This window comes from Euleptes europaea, chromosome 9, assembly GCF_029931775.1.
Source record: "Euleptes europaea isolate rEulEur1 chromosome 9, rEulEur1.hap1, whole genome shotgun sequence".
Taxonomy (NCBI): domain Eukaryota; kingdom Metazoa; phylum Chordata; class Lepidosauria; order Squamata; family Sphaerodactylidae; genus Euleptes; species Euleptes europaea.
Genome location: NC_079320.1, coordinates 18,655,373 through 18,672,152, shown reverse-complemented (window position 1 = coordinate 18,672,152; position 16,780 = coordinate 18,655,373). Strand labels below are relative to the sequence as shown.

Below are 16,780 nucleotides of genomic sequence, written 5' to 3'. Positions count from 1 at the left end.
GAGTTCATTTCTATCTCACCCTTCCTCTGAGAAACATACATGGTTCATCTCTGATGTAGGACAAAGGCCTTGTGGGTAATTATTTTGTTAGTGCTGTTGTTATCCAGTTATTTTCCTTGATCAATCGCCTGTCACTTGTTTAAACAAAATTGCATGCTAATGTCCTCATGTGAGTGCCTTTTCAGGATACTAAAAAGAAATATGACGTACAAAAGCTACCACTAGTGGCTAGAGGAAAGTCCACCTTTAAAAAAAACCCACTGTTATCATAACACACTAGAACCAAATGGCCTCCAAAATAAAGAACTGTTCTTCCAGCAGCCATTTTATAATGGTAGATATAATATAATTTAATTCAGTGATGGGTGTAGTCCATGTATGGTCGGGGTACCTGAACACTTAATTCATGTGTTACTGCATTGTAAGTTTTACTTGAGACCGAGGAATGTTTTTATTAGACCTCTGTTGTCTAGATCTCAGAGATTTTCAGACCAACAGTTGGTAGTTTGTTTTTTATTGGATAGATTTTTTTTTTATTACTCAACAAGTAGCCAGATACTTGCTAGTTGCATTAAGGATACATTAACAGCTTGCACGTGTACCTAGATAATGCCATGGTTAATGTTATGTTAATGTTTTATAGACCGTTTTGTTTTTGCAATCCTGGGCCATGTCCGCACTGCACGTCTGCGGCTCCGATTTACGCGGGGTTTCCTTGCATGTTCGCACTTCATCTCAACCGAAGGATTTCGGAGACGTCTTCACAGCAGAATTTCTCCGCGTTAAGAGGATGCGCTTATTAAATTAAAATCGGTGAATTATTAAAATGAAACGTTTTCCTCACGCGGAGCTTTGAAGTGCGAACATGCAACAGGTCGTTGCAGGAATGTCTTGCAAGGAGGGGGGCTGGGGGGCTGGAGGAGGAGGGACCGTTTTGGCGACTGGGGAGAAAGAGGCTGGTGGGAGAAGGATGCGGAGCTGGGTGGAGCTGAACTAGGAAGGAAAGGGGTAGCGCCGGCGAGCATCAGTGGGAAGGGGCCGGACGTTGAGGGCCGGCAGGGGAGGGGAAGGGATCGCAGGTGCGCAAATGGGGGAGGGAAGGGAGGGAGGCACTCCCGGCTGGGGCTTCCTCGTGAGCAAAGGCGCCTAGGCTGGGATCGGGGCACACCCCACTGCAGTTCCCCCCAGCCGGCCAGTCCCCTTCCTTCCTTTCCCCACCACCCTTCGTTGCGCACAGTGGGGCTTGCTTCTGAGTAAAAACGCCTCAGCGAGAGCTTTGCCGGATCGCGTCCTCAGGCGCCGCATTCCTTTCCACGTCTCCGAAAGGATCAGGGAGGCAGCTCGCAAAGGTTTACTGCTCCTGAGCCTGGAGGTTCCATGCTTTGCTGTCAGGGCTAACAGCTGCTGATAGAACGCTCTGTCCGCCAGGAAGGTCTTTAGCCCTTTAAGTGTCACAAAGGCGGCGCGGTGGGAACAGAAATCATGCGAACTTTATCAAAAAAAGTGGAGAAAGGCGGCACGGTGGGAACAGAAATTTTATTTCGTTTTGGATGCTTGTGTACTCGACATGTATAAATAGTGAGGTAAGTTGCTGGTGCGTTCACGGGCCTGTTTTATTACTATAGTGTGATAAATGCCTAATAAAGGTGAGAATGATGATAAAGAACTGTGTCATTAAATCTCAGTTATTCCTGTCAATTAACATTGGGCCCACTGAATCAATTAAGGGCACAATACTACCAAGTAGGGTTGCCAGGTCCCTCTTCGCCACCAGCGGGAGATTTTTGAAGCAAAGCCTGAGGAGGGCGGGGTTTGGGGAGGGACTTCAATGCCATAGAGTCCAATTGCCAAAGCGGCCATTTTTTCCAGGTGAACTGGAAATCAGTTGTGTCGCGTCCCGGCCGGGGCCACAGCGCCATCAGGCGGGACTGTCCCTGCTGCTGCTCCACCTGAAGGAACCCAACTCTTTCCAGCTAGGGTTTCTTCGGCCTCAGACCACTCAGCGGAGGAGGACGAACCTTCCTCCCCTGAGCTGGCCAGCTTGTTCGCTCTCTGGTATCCGAGCGTGTCCTTTGCCAGCCATCCTCATTGGCCTCCACCCACGCCGTTCTTATACCCCCCACCACCTGTGCTTTCCTCTTCGCCTCCAGCTGAGGCTATAACTAACTCCTCCCTCTTCTCTGTGTTCCCCTGCCCTGGGAATCCCGCCTGTGGGCGTGGGCCCCGCCTCTGCCGGGCCCGGGCTCTTCCGCCCGTCCTGAGCCGGTCAAGCTCTGGGCGGGTCTTTACGTCGGGCTCCCGGCCTCCGCGCCTGCTCCCTTCCCCCTCCCCTCCGTGGGGTTTTCTCCCCCCCCCTCGCGGGTTGTGGCTGGGGCCGGGGTTCTCGGGCCGTCCCGGGCGCCCGGGCAGGAGGTTGACCCGGGACAAGTTGTAATAGCGGGAGATCTCCAGCTACTACCTGGAGGTTGGCAACCCTACTACCAAGTCACTTTCAAATCACATTGGTTTGGGGAGAACATCTTTGTGGCTGGTCTCCTGGTTCAATGTAATCCAACACTGTTCTGCAATGTAATCCAGAAATTTGTCTGTGATGTATAAGCCATGTCCGAATTTCCAAAAGTACTGTACCTTTGCTCTTTTTCTTAAAGCCACATAGAGCCTTTTAAAAGACAACTTTAAATGGCCTTGCATTGATTACTTAAGAGCTAATTGGGTTCAGGAGTCTGACCTTAAATCATTAAGCTCCTAATCAGTTTAGGCTTATTCGGCCAAAAAAATTGTATTTAGTGCTTGCTGGTCTCCGGGGAGAAAAAAAAAACTCTTTGATGTACGGTAGGCATTTTGAAAAACGATAAATGTTGTAGATGTGAGGGTTCACAAGTGACTTTGGTCCATTTGATTTGAAAAGGCCCCATTATTGAGTCTATTTGGAAAGATGTCATTGACAGAATTAATTTAGTCTTGCACTTAAAGCTAGAATTCTCATCTAATCACCTCATTCTGGGTTACGTCCCTGCAATCTGGAAACTCCAAAAACCTGTCATACTCCCAATTGCCAGAGCATCTCTTGCAGCAAAGTGTATTATTTTACAGTTCGGAAATCATGTTCTGTACCCATAATTGAAAATTGGGTTGAAGACCTTTTAGATCTTTCCATTAAAGAATAAATTGTGCACTATAGGAGAGATAAATCAGAGAAATTTAATGCAGTTTGGCAATCTTTTCTACAATTGTTCTCTAAATTAATGATACTCTTTTGCTGGAGTCTCGCCCATGTATTAAAAGTCTTTCACCCCCTTTAATATTTTTTTCATTATGTTAAAAATCTCCCCACCCCCCAAATTGGATTGTACTCTGCTAGAAAATATTGACTGAAAAAGGGAATTGCGTGTATCTGGCAAGGGAGGAGGAGAATTGATAAACGAAGAGATGACAAAACCGTACCACTTCCTTCATACTAGAAATGTTTTATTCATATTGTATGACATTTAACAACAAAAAGGTGTTTAACTGTGGATGGAGCATGCCCTAAAGATTTATTTTATTAATTTATCCTTTACCGGTTGAGGTAAAGTTTATATGTCATCCTGTAGTTCAATGCAGTGTGTGTGTGTGTGTGTGTGTGTGTGTATGTAGTGCACAGTATATATATACATGCCATCAAGTCACAACCAACTCATGGCAACCCTAGCAAGTGGTTTTCAAGGCAAGTGACAAGCAGAGGTGGTTTGCCATTGCCTTTCTCTGCAGAGTCGTCCTTAGCAGACTCCCTCCTCCGTCCCAGCTCACAGTTATGAGAGAATAAAACACACTTTTTAAAAAAGGAGCTGTGGGGACAAACAATCGGTTTCACTGGTAGACGGCACCAGGCTCAATCCACCTGAAATCCTGGAGACCCACTTCCAAACTCAGTAGAAAACACCTTGATGCACCAACGATCTGACTCCATGCAAGGCAGTTTCCTTCATTCATTTTCAACCAGATCAGTAACTAAAAGCACTCTGCATTCATCACCTGCACATGCACATGTCTTACTTGGAAGGATCATATCTCCTACCTGAATGAATGCCTAGAACTCTGAACACAAGGTGATGGCAAAAGAGCAAATCTGTTTTATTGGTTTTTATTTGTACTATGGATATTGAGGCTGCAAAGTAATTTCAGAATAATGAACCTCTTCCCTTGCTGGCAGATGTTTAATAGCACCTGAAAATGAAGCTGCTGTACCATATGGCTACCTGTCCCATACACATCAACCAGCCTGCCTTTGTTCCTTCAAGATCCATTTAAGATATGAAGAAGACTATTAATAACCCTTCACCCAGCCCGCTTATTGCTCAGCACATCTCCAGAGACAGCAGTCACAACTTCAGTAGGTGTTATTTTAACTTTCTTTTCACATGTGCAATTATAATTTCAGCAAAAAGCCCAAAGACAGTCACGTTAACGCTTAAAAAAAAGATATTTAAATCCCAAATAAATGACTGTCCTTTTTTTAAAAAAAAAAGCTATAGAAAGGAATATTTAAATACATAAAGCCTCGACTCGTTTGAAATAATGAGTTTTGTCTGTAATTAAAGCTGTGCAAGGCACTTTGTGAGAAGCAGAAGGGGTTGTGCGCAAAGTGTGGGGAGAATGTGTGAACAGTAGAACTGCTCAACTGGTGTACCGAACACTTTCCTTGGGATTTCCTTTTATCTCTGTCTAATGACAGTGATGCCTCCTCACCATCCTAGAAAGTGAGATGTAGCTTTCACCTGAAGTGGCACAGAATAATGGGGAGATTAACAAAAAAAAAGAGCTTCCCCCATGGCTTGACTCTACACACACACACACACACACACACACACACACACACACACACACACAAAGAGAGGTGAGAGATGAGATGGCCTATGCAAGTCTCCTCCCTCTCTCCATCCATCTCTACCTCCATTTCTCTCTCTCTCTGTTTCTCTATCTATCTCTCCGTCTCTTCATCTGTCTATCTGACTTCAGATTTTTCTGTAAACCTGGTGCTTTTTCAGGTTTGTAGAAAGATGTCTTGTTTGTTCATGGCTCCAGTTTCTGGATTTAATTATCCACAGATTTGGCCTTGTTGAGAATTAGACATATTGACGACTTGGACTTGTAAGGGGCATCTCATTTAGCCCTCCCCTCACTATTTCCTCTTTCCCCTCCCTGGCATCCCCCATAGCCTCTCTCCTTTTCCTATTTCCCTCTCTCCTTCCCACCCACCAGTCAACCTACCTTTACCTACCCCCATGTCTTCAGTTTCCCCTCCTTTCCTCCCCCTGGCAGCGTCTCCCAAGGAAAGTTATAGCCCAGCTACATGACACTGGCTGAGCCAGGCCCAGTTGTGCAGTGAGGAAACTGCAAAAGCTCACTTTCCCCTGTAACCCCTCTCCACATCATTTCCTCTTTCCCTCCTTCTGGCAGCCCCCATAGCTTAACCTTTCCCTTTTTCTTCTCTTCTTCCTCCACCCACCAACCTCCCTTTTATCTGCCCCCCATCTTCAGCTATATTTATTATTTATGTAGTTCATTTATGAGTCCTCCCTCAAAGGCTACCACAACCCTGGAAGGGGCCCTTCTCCCTTTCCCTGCCTTTTACTGACAAAAACCAAGGCTTCAATAGGCGATACTGTTGTGGTTGCTTAGCAAGGGCCACTTAAGGCATTCATTTATTATAGCTACATGCACTGCTTCTATTATTTTGGGTTTTTTTAAAATCCCACCATTTTTTATTTTTATATTTCTGATTTTTCTGAAAATCTGGGGTTTTCTCAGGTTTGTAGACAGATGTGTCTTGTCTGTTCATGGCTTCAGTATCCAGATTTAAGTATGCACAGATTTGAACTTGTTTAGAATTAGATATATTGATAATTAAAACACAGCAGCAACACACAAAGAACCATGGATGGGAAGGAGGGAGGGAGGTTGGTACACATTTATACCCCAATGCGAACACAAAGTAGCTTACAACATCATTCTCCCTTCCTCCATTTTATCTTCACAACAACCCTGTGAAATGGGTTAGGCGGAGAGAAAATGACTGGCCCAAGATCACCCAGAGAGCTTCCATGGGAGAGTGGAGGTTCTAATTTTGGTCTTCCAGATCCTAGTGTGACACTCTCACCATTACACCACACTGGAAAATGAATCTACACCAACAAAGCTACTGCGCTGACATAAAGCTGTTTGATATTTGCTCCAATTGAAGTGCAGCTCCACAAGGTGTGGTGAGTTTTATGCATTGCTTTTGAATGGAGAAGGGGGACGACCCCTTCCAGACCCCATAAAATCTGACCCCCTCACCCAATCTTCACCAAACTTGGGGGTTCTTGCAAGGAGAGCCCCTTCAATGTACCCTGAAAATTTGGGACCTCTACCTGCAAAAATCCACCCCCTTAGGAGCTTTGGAAAAAAAACCATTGTCTTAAATTTCCCCAGCCCATTTTCTCCTTCCCCTGCCCACACATAGACAGAAAACCAACAGGGAAGGCAATAGGAACCAAACCTTAACACTTGTAAACAGTAAACAGGAATTAAACCAGGTATGAGCAACAGCAACAAAGAGTTGAAATCAATGTGAACTCAGTCTCAGAAGTTCCCAAAATACTCTCCCCCTTGCTTGGAGCCAACTAGTTTAAAAGCAAAGCCCCAAATTCAGTAAACTGAGATTCACACACACCCCTTGCTTGGAGCCAAGTTTAGAAGAAAAGCCCCAATTAAAATTAAATGATAGGGTCTCAAACTGTTGGATGTCTTCTCCTCCAGGTAGCAGGCAGGAAACAATCCAATGGAAGCAGCAGGCTATAATCCACCAGGTCAGCTCAGGATAGGCAGCAGGAGCAAAAACAAAGGTTTTTGCACTGGAACAAACTCTCTCTCACTAAGGAATGGCCAGTAGAGACCATGAAATATATATAGCCTTTGGCCAGACACAAAAAGTTTGAATGGGAGAATCCAGGTGGGAATAGCCGAACCCGGAAAAATTGGATTTTTTTGGCTTATCTGAGAATTGCCCAATTCGGCTTGGCTATTTCCCACCTTTTTTTTTTAATAAGGTAAAACCTGAACCCAGAAAAGCCGAAATGGCATTTTTTCAGGTTTTTCCAGTTTGGGTTTTACCCAATGCACAGCCCTAAGCAATGCTAATAGTATGCAAATAAAGCCAAATTACCTAACAATTAGAAAGTAGAAATGTGAAAATGCCTATCATTACCCTGTCAAAATTAATCAAAGAAACAGCTGTTTACACAAGCCAAAGTTTGCTAAGTGCTTCATGGGGGCGGGGGAGTCAAAATACGTGCAATCATGTCAATATTGAGATGTTAAGGTGCCAGTCATTAATAAAAATATGTAAAGTGCAACACATGTGTCTCTTATAGCTAATGCTGTAACATTACTCAGTATCATTTTTGGAGTAGCAGAATAATGCATATTTGTCTCAACAGCATTCACAAAATGTCAAGGTAGACATCCAAGTGAAATTATGAACATATGTTGTAAGAGACAAGCCCCCTTTAAACATGGAATGAATATAGATTTGGGCCTGTAGATATGTAACAGCCACATTATGTGGGGGGCACATTTTACGAATGATAATGTCTGTTGCCTGGAGATCAGTTATAATTCCAGGAGATCTCCAGGCCCCATCTGGAGTGCCAGAGATACTTAATGTGACATGAGCTCTCCCCATCACTGAATAGTGGGAATGAATATTGCAACTACATGGATGAAACTAACACATGATCCATAGTGAACTGAGATTATATCATGAGGAAGCAGCTCCTGAACTGCTGAACGTGTAAGCAAAGAGGGGTAGTGGCTTTTGGATTTGCTAATTCATCTCAGCTATTCAACTGCACAAAGTTCTATTTATGAAAAAGAAGGGGGGGAAGCTCTGTCATTTCAGATGCCTGAATTATACTCACAAATGCATTTCACATGAACTAGTTTGCTATGAAGTGTACCTGTGGGCCAATTTTAGCCTCAGTTTTCCATATGCTTTTCTTCCAGCATCACAAAGGGATCCCTGGTGCAAGCATATTGTAGAATTGAAACTGGGGCATGTCATACGATGCTATAGCATTCTGTAGACCATAGAGCAGCTGGTAGATAGCCTCAATAAAGCTCCTTTTACTGATATCCTGCAATTGCAAAGGACCCTAATGCAGAAGAAAGCCGGGTGCAGATATGGAATTTTAATGCCGTGGTTCATGCTCTGCTCCCTTGATTACCTTTTATCGTTCATTTTGCAGACACCAGATATACCTGACTGGTATGCGATCTGGAAATGAATGCAGACTGAAAGATGAATATGTTCACTGAGCTATTTCATATATAGCAGAAGGTGACTTCTCCAATGATTTTGGTGAATGGGACTGGTCTTGTGATTGTTACAATTCTGACTCAGATCTGGAACCTGGTATCGAACTAGCAGATGGGCTGTTGTGAACTAGACCTATGCTAAGAGGAGGTAACAGGACTAGTTACACAAATCAAAATTACTGAATTGAAAACAGCAACCTTGCGAGAGCTCAAACACTGAATCCAGTGCCTCAGAAGGAGGACCAGGGAAATCTCTGTTCAGGTTCAAATGATCTGGGTAGACTAGAGCAAGCTATGCTTTTGGTTCCTACCTCTAAACAACTTACTCCACAGGATTATTATGAGGTTGCCAATGATTACTATGCTTATCCGGCACTTTGCTATTGAGAGCCTAACAAACCACTGAGGACAGAGAAGAGGCCATTTTACATCGTTGTCCTTTTATTCCCCAGGGTCTTCAATGGGCCCCAGTGGGAAGAGCTAGGAGCAACACACTCTTCAGATGCCTGGGTGAGGGGAAGACCTCCTCTCAGAGACAAAAAACATCCTGTACTACCTGGCCATGATTGCTAAGTAGCACACTTGGTATGAGTGTGTGGAAGAGAGTGTATTTTCCCAGTGCTGTCACATAAACTTTTAACAACAGCAGCAACACTACGGGTAACTCTGGGGAGGCTACTTTGTTATCATGGTTGCCACAAAGCCTTTTCCAGTCACTGCTGCCCTTATTTGTTTTCAAATAAACCTTATTATCTTTATTTTCAGATAGAAAGGTGACAGCAATCACAAAACAAACAATGAATGCCATTTGGGATTCATGACTGGATTACTCGCCTTCATTAAACTTCTCCTAAAAGGACTTTGTGGAGTGAGACCAATGTAGGTCGAGATCACAGTGCTAGCTGAAGAAGGTTGTGTTATCCACTTACATCTCTCTAGCAGCGTTATTTAACCTGGTGGAATACCAGGAATCAATTTACCTTGGGACTTAGTGTGGGGGAGGGGGAAAGGAAGGGTTCCCTCTCCTAACATGGACTTCACATCTCAAAGAATTCACCCACATGGGCAATTGTGTAACAGAATTGGCAGGATTATCATGCTGGGTACTTTCTTTGTTATTCTTGCTCTAACACAAATGGGGCCCTGATCTGGATGGCCCAGGCTAGCCTGATCTTACCAGATCTGGGGTGCTAACCAGGGTTGGCCTTGGTTACTATTTGGATGGGAAACCACCCAGGAAATCTGGTGTTGCTATGCAGAGGCAGGCAATGACAAACCACCTCTCTTCATCTATTGCTTTGAAATCCCTACAGGGTCACTATAACTCTGCTGCGACTTGACAGCACTTTCAATCACCAACCTAAATGGGCCATTTTTCAAGAGGTGACTTTAATGATTTATAAGTGTGTCACTCTGCTTAGGACTTCACTGTAAATTCACTGAAGACAATATTTGTGTTTATTATTATTATTATGAAGAAGAGTTGGTTTTTATATGCTAACTTTATCTACCACTCAAGGAAAAATCAAATTGGCTTACAATCACCTTCCCTCCCCCTCCCCACAACAGATATCCTGTGAGGTAGGTGGGACTGAGAGAGCTCTAAGAGCTGTGACTAGCCCAAGTCACCCAGCTGGCTTCATGTGTAGGAGTGGGGAAACCAACCCGGTTCACCAGATTAGCGTCTGCCACTCATGTGGAGGAGTGGGGAATCAAACCCGGTTCTCCAGATCAGAGTCCACTGCTCCAGACCACCACTCTTTACCACCACACCTTCTCCTCTCCTTTTCATGACTCTCTTGCTCTCTTTAAGTCTGCTGTGACCATCAGCCAACAAAGACCTGCTCAACCAAGCAATCCGCCCTCATGAGCAGAGTTAACTTTGTGGTCGTAAAAGCACATATCATCTTCTGAAAATGGGGAAAAATCATAACTTCCAGTTTTCTGTTTCACAGAAGGGAAGAGGCAATATTTATGTGTCTGTTTCTGAGCATGGCTTTTGTTTTTTTAACTGATGTACTCAGTTCCAGTCAAACTGATGCCTGTTATTTGCATATGTCACTGCTGCCCCTTAGAGCAGCAACGAGAAACCAACAGAGAGGCTGGCGACCAAGAAGAACAGGCCAGGCTACAGGAGAAATGAGAAAAGCCAGAGTCACAGCTCCACTCAACACAAGCTCTCTTTTTAATTCCTGAATAGTTGGTTATTTCTGATTGTGATAAAAAATGGGATAATTTTAATAAGCCAACCACCCGAGGAATACTCCCAGCTTGAATTCTAAACAAACAAGAGGAGGGTAATCCAAGTCTCACTGGGAACTGTGGAAGGTGGGAGTTCTCACACGCCTCAGAGAATATGCCACGCAGGTGCATCGCACAAAGCTCTGCTCTATTTTAATGCAGAACATTTGTACTTGCCATAGCAACTGCCACCTCCTGTGATACAGCTCCCGCAGTGGCACCTTTGAGATGTGACACACCTCCTCAGTGAGGTGCTTTCAGCAGCCCATCATGCAAATGCGACGATTTCCCACGACATTTGTGTGCAGGCGTAATTTGATGTCTCAGCCGAACCTCAAATGCTCAGATCCATGCAGGCTCATGGATGGCATCCCAAAAGACAATCTATAGAATGTGCACCTACGGAATATCTACGGAATATGCACCTTGGAACTGGCTATGGTCTTGGGTGCCAATCTTGAAACCTTAGCGCAAATCCCTGTCCCAAACTGGTCTGCAAAACTGTGGCTATCGCAAGGTCGGTCATGATTTCAACCAGGAATCTCCTGTGTGTGCTGACATAGTTAATATAGGCGAGAGTGTAAGAAAGCAATACTATCTGCACAAAGCTCTAGAATGGCTTCACTCTTTCTCTCGTCCATCGGGTCTCCATGGCCTGGCCATAAATACTTCCAGTTTAGGTCTAAGCTTCTACCAGTGCAACAGCTGGTTCTGGCCTTGCCTAGCAGTTTCTTCCTGCACCAACATCCAGACCTTTCTATCTGTCTTTCTTTCTTTGCCTCTTACTTTTAGACTTAGGCTTGCCAACTCCAGCTTGGGAAATTTCTGGAGATTTGGGGAGCAGTGCGTGGGGAGGGAGCTCAGTAATGCCACGGAGCCCTCCCTCCAAAGCGCCATATTCTCCAAAGGAACTGACTCTGTCATCTGGGGATCAGTTGTAATTGCAGGAGGACTTCAGGCCCCTCCTGGACATTGGCAACTCTGAGACTCCTTGAACAGGTACTTTGGTACTACTCCAGCTAGAGAACAACTCTTCTGTTCTTTCTATACAATGCCATGAGTCTTTAGCTAGCAGTTCCCGCAGCTCCCTAGCAGTACCAGACCCTGATCCTGCAGGTACTCAGTTTGGGGCTGCTTTGGGTGCCTGTGGTCCAGTGCTGACAGGGAGCACAGCTAAGCGCATAATAAATAAGACAGAAGGCCCTTCTCAGGAACAGCTTGCACTCCGCATGAGAGGAATCTGTGCTGGCAACTTGCCTGGTGGTTCTGTGTTGTCTTGAATGAGACATGGAAACAGAACAAGAGGACAGGGGCCTGAACAAGAAGAGTTGCTGTTAAGTGTATCAACAGATAAAGAATACTTCATACCATGGTACAGGTGAATGGGGTTTGGTGCTAAAGCACCCAAGAAGCAAGAGTTCAAGTGAAGCAACATGCCGCTGACAGGCCTCATCAAAATATATCAGAGAAAGACTTCAGCATTTTGAGTGTTTTACAGACCCAAATCAAAGGTTTTTACCTTTGAAATTCTAAATAGTTGGGGAGCAGGTATGACTGCCAGACTCCAGGTGGGGCTTGAAGATCTCCCAGAAACACAGCTCCAATTCTCCTGGAGAAAATGGCTGTTTTGGAGGATGGACTCTGTGGAATAAAATGCCACTGAAGTCCCTCCCCTCCCCAAGTCCCACCATCCCCAGGTTCCACGCCCAAATCTCCAGGATTTCCCAACTGCTGTTGGCTACCCTAGGATCAGGGTACTTCAAAACCTGCCTTGTTCTAGAGGTACCTACCCCATAAGGTTAAAGCTGTCTGGAAAAAGCCCTGCTTCATGTTCTCCTGTTATCAGATGGGCAGGACCAAGAATATGAACATAAACATAAGAACATAAGAAAAGCCATGCTGGATCAGACCCAGGTCCATCAAGTCCAGCAGTCTGTTCATACAGTGGCCAACCAGATGCCTCTAGGAAGCCCACAAACAAGATGACTGCAGCAGCATTATCCTGCCTGGGTTCCAAAGCACCTAATATAATAGGCATGCTCCTCTAATCCTGGAGAGAATAGGTATCATGACTAGTATCCATTTTTACTAGTAGCCATTTTACTAGTAGCCTTTTAAAACCTTCCAAGTTGGCAGCCATCACCACATCCTGGAGCAGGGAGTTCCACAATTTAACTATGGAATTGTCTTCTTAGAGAGTTCTTCTCTGCCCCGTCCTTCTTTAAGTACTTGCCTAAGATCATTTGTTCCAGTGTGCCACCAATCAGCTGGAGCCCTCCCTCCCCCATGTTAATTTCCACAGTGGAGACTCAGGAAGGGCATAGTTAGTTTTAACACAATACTGGGAGTATAGTTGTGATATTTCTGGAATGATTTTCCAGAATGATAACAATACTTGCCATATTTTATTAAAACAATATTCATACCCTTCCCAATTTTCCAACATATTAAAAGGATATTTTTAATATACACATCCCTAGTTCCCATGTTGGCTGATTCCCTTAGAACCTGTTTATCTATTCCAAATTATGACCACATTCACTGACATGAGCTTTGAATTTTGCACGGATTAAGACCAGGGGAGGTAAAATATGCTCTGGATCTAATGGGAATGGAGCAGTGAATACATTACGCTTATTTTGTTTAATTTATTTAGGGTAGTAAACATTTAATGCAGAATTAATTAGAGGAGGATGGTTTATTAATTACAGATTAGAGCGTACATACTCAATTCACACATCTCCATAACGTAAATGTCATTGCGCCATCAATAAAACATTTTCCGTTGATCGTATAGCTCATTTATTATTCATGGTTATCAATATTTCTCCCTAAGTGTTGTGCATTATTTATGTAATATGTTAGTCATTAAGGCCATACCATCATTTTTCAAGAATGGTTTGCCTTGCTTACTCACAGGCTGGTTGTTTAGCACAAGCCAGTGTGACTGGGGACTGCAGTCCCACTCCCAGGCCAAATATATTTGTCTTTGTGTTGCAAGGGAGGCACGAGGGTCTTGGTAAGCACATCTCTCTGGCTCAATGCACAACCAACCACAGTGATGTTCACTGTGCATAGTAACTAGCGACTCCCCAAATGGGCACACCTTTACATGAGATCACTGGCTCGAGAACCATGCTAATGGATCACATTGGGTGAAACGCATGCATTTGATCCTGGCTGAATCCTGGCTGAAACAGGGAATGAAGGAGGCTAAAGCGACCATGCGTTTTCACCCATTAACTTTGTTTAAAAGAGTTTAATTTTGTCCCACAGTACTTCCTCCTGTGGTGATTTCTGAAAACTACTGGGCACAGACGGTGGCCATTGCCACCCTGAAGATTCCTGGCCCTGGAGGCAATGTTTGGCATCTCTGCTCACTCTCTATTCTACCTTCCCCCCCTTGCTCATAATGTAGATCTTGGCAATGTGAGCCATTGTCTCAGTGGGGAAAAAATACAAGTATGTGGCGTGTGCCAAATAGTTCTTCAGCTTCCATCTTGTGTTTTCACAGTTAGGGGCACTAAATCTGGATTGTGTGAACTGTCCACATAGAGAGCAAATACCCTTCCTGCAGGCTAACATGGCACTTTCTGCAAGAAGCTGGCAAAGCAGATGGCAGAGCTCATACACCAGTTATCCTGATCCCAAACATATTTCCTTGTCAGCCAGAGCCTCTGATTTCACCAGGAATTGCTACCAAGCAAGGCTCAAACTACATGTTACAAGAAGTAGAAGTCCCATTGAAGTCCCTCCCCTACCCAAGCCCCACCCTCCCCAGGCTCCACCCCAAAATCTCCAGGAATTTCCCAACTGGAGTTGGCCTCTTCTTCTACCAAGCAAGGCTCAAACTACATGTTATAAGGAGTTTGGTGATTGTTTAACTCAAAGCAGCCTGGGCAAGATGAGTCAGAATAGATGAAGGCTATTTAACTCTCTGCTCTCTAGTCCCCTTTCAGGCCAAAACCACCACTCCCAGCCGCTTTTTTTTAGCTGCATGGAAAAAGATTGTACAGGGTCATACAGTTTCCACTGCATGTGAAAAAATGGCAACTTGGAGGGAAAAAAAGAACTGTGGAAAAAATGTTAAGCAGCCTGTGTCCTCCATACCCAGACAGTCTGCACAGGTTGCTTTGGCCGTTTATGCTTGGTAATTAGCAGTGTGTTCCAGGCTGAAGTGCCCTGCATATTTTTTTTATTTCTTCACACTGAACCGTCATTCCAGACGTCACTGCGAAGTCGGCGTATACCTGCTTCGCATTTCTTAAGAGCCCCTTTAACACAACTTTTTATATTTGCTCCACCCCCACATTGAAGCATTCATTGAAGGAAGCATGCAGAATGCCAGCCGTGGATTAGTTATGCAAACGACTATTGCTAATGGTTATGCAAACGAAGGAGCAGGTGAGTGGGGGATGGTGAAATTTGTTTGACTTTCTCCTCTTGCATCAGGACTGTGAATAGCCATTTTAAAGGTCGGATTTAAAAAACCAGCATTGAGAGAGGAGCAGAATCGACCCTGCATAAATGACCTGTGAGTTTTAAAAAAGAACCGCAGAGTAAAGAATCACAAAAGTCAGTTTAAGCATCAGGGACAAAATACACATTGGATCCAATCAGCCTTTTTTCAGCTGAAAAAGGGAGGAGAAGGGTCCCCTTTAATTACCAAAAATATGACTGGGATTAGAGGACCTCCATGGACAAAAGCCAAGTGGGATGGGGTTGTAATAAGGAGGAAAATTGGGTGAGAATGCATGAAAAAGCAGGTTGGATGCCATTTATTATGTGGGAGGTCTGGAAGCGTACCTCCTCATGGTTACATTTAATGTTAAAAAGCAGCAGGGATGGGGGAATTTGAGCCACTGCAGGAATATTTACAGCTGGAACAGAGGATATTTAACCCTTATGCATAGGGTTGCCAGGTTCCTCTTTGCCACTGGCGGGAGGTTTTGGGGCAGAGCCTGAGGAGGGCGGGGTCCCTCCTCCTGAGAAGGGACTTCAATGCCATAGAGTCCAATGGTCCAAGCGGCCATTTTCTCCAGGTGAACTGATCTTTATCGGCTGGAGATCAGTTGTAATAGCAGGAAATCTCCAGCTAGTACCTGGAGATTGGCAACTCTACTTATGCAGTTCCCATGAAACAGATTGGTTTCTTCTAGCTGCTATTCATTTTAGGAGAAGAAAAAGACAATCTGGGTATCTGTCCTTTTCCCCCTACGGGAGCAAAGAGAACACTTGGGAAGCCAATGGTTCACAGGAAAATGGCACACAGAAAGTGGGAACCCCTCTTCTTGTCCAGCAATGCAGCCCTGATCCAAGGCATAGTTTTCTTAGGGATGCAGAATTTCCTACTAAAATTAATGGCACACAAAGGCTTTATTTTAATTGCTTAAGCCCCAGAAATTTCAGAGGGATCTAGTTGTGCCTAATTTTTACCATGTAGGAGGGAAAAACAAAAAGGTGAATAAATACACAGAATGTTTTTTTGTTCTTCCCATACATTATCAATAATTTGAATTTTGATAGGCATAAAAACAACCATATAAAAAATATAAAACAACTGTCTAAAATTGGAAGGAGCCAAACTTGATTTTTTCATAAAAGAACGAAGGGAGGACAAATGTTTGAATTTGCCAACTCATTGGTTCAATTCAGACTTTTGTCCTTCTTAAGTTTAGGGATGACATAGTGGCTGTCAATCATGTTCAACTTGCAGACAAACTTTGACAGAGAAATACACATTAGTGTTGATTCCTGTGTTTCAGAGTTTTTGAAATATATGTGTTGTCATGCCTCCCCCCCCCCCGCAACTGCTCCCAGTTGGCTGCTGGCTCTGCAGGCTGATTTTCATTCTTTTATTATCCTGAGGATTTAGAAAGAGTGGCCAGTATTTAATTAATGATTGTAAATTAGAAGATAGATAAAGAAGTATAGCTGTAAAACAATACAGGATAATGTCATTGCGGCTATCAAAATTCTTGACCTCAAAATATGTGGCCAAATCCTTTATAGTACCCCAATTTGGATAGGGGCTTTTAAGAATACCATAGAGAACCTCCAGGAGAACTTTATAAGACAAATATTAGGAATCCTCAAATGTGTTTCGTACTCAACTATATCTCTGGAAATAGGCCACAATCTATTAGTGACGAGAGCCTGGATACTGACTTTCAAGTATTGGATTAAAATCCATTATAGAGCT

At 44.1% G+C, this 16,780-nt stretch overlaps 1 protein-coding gene across 3 annotated transcripts in view; it reads right to left on the bottom strand.

Annotated features, from left to right (window-relative positions):
* Window positions 1-16,780, bottom strand: part of GRID2 (glutamate ionotropic receptor delta type subunit 2) — a 984,243-nt gene that overhangs the window by 195,488 nt on the left and 771,975 nt on the right. The window lies entirely within an intron of this gene.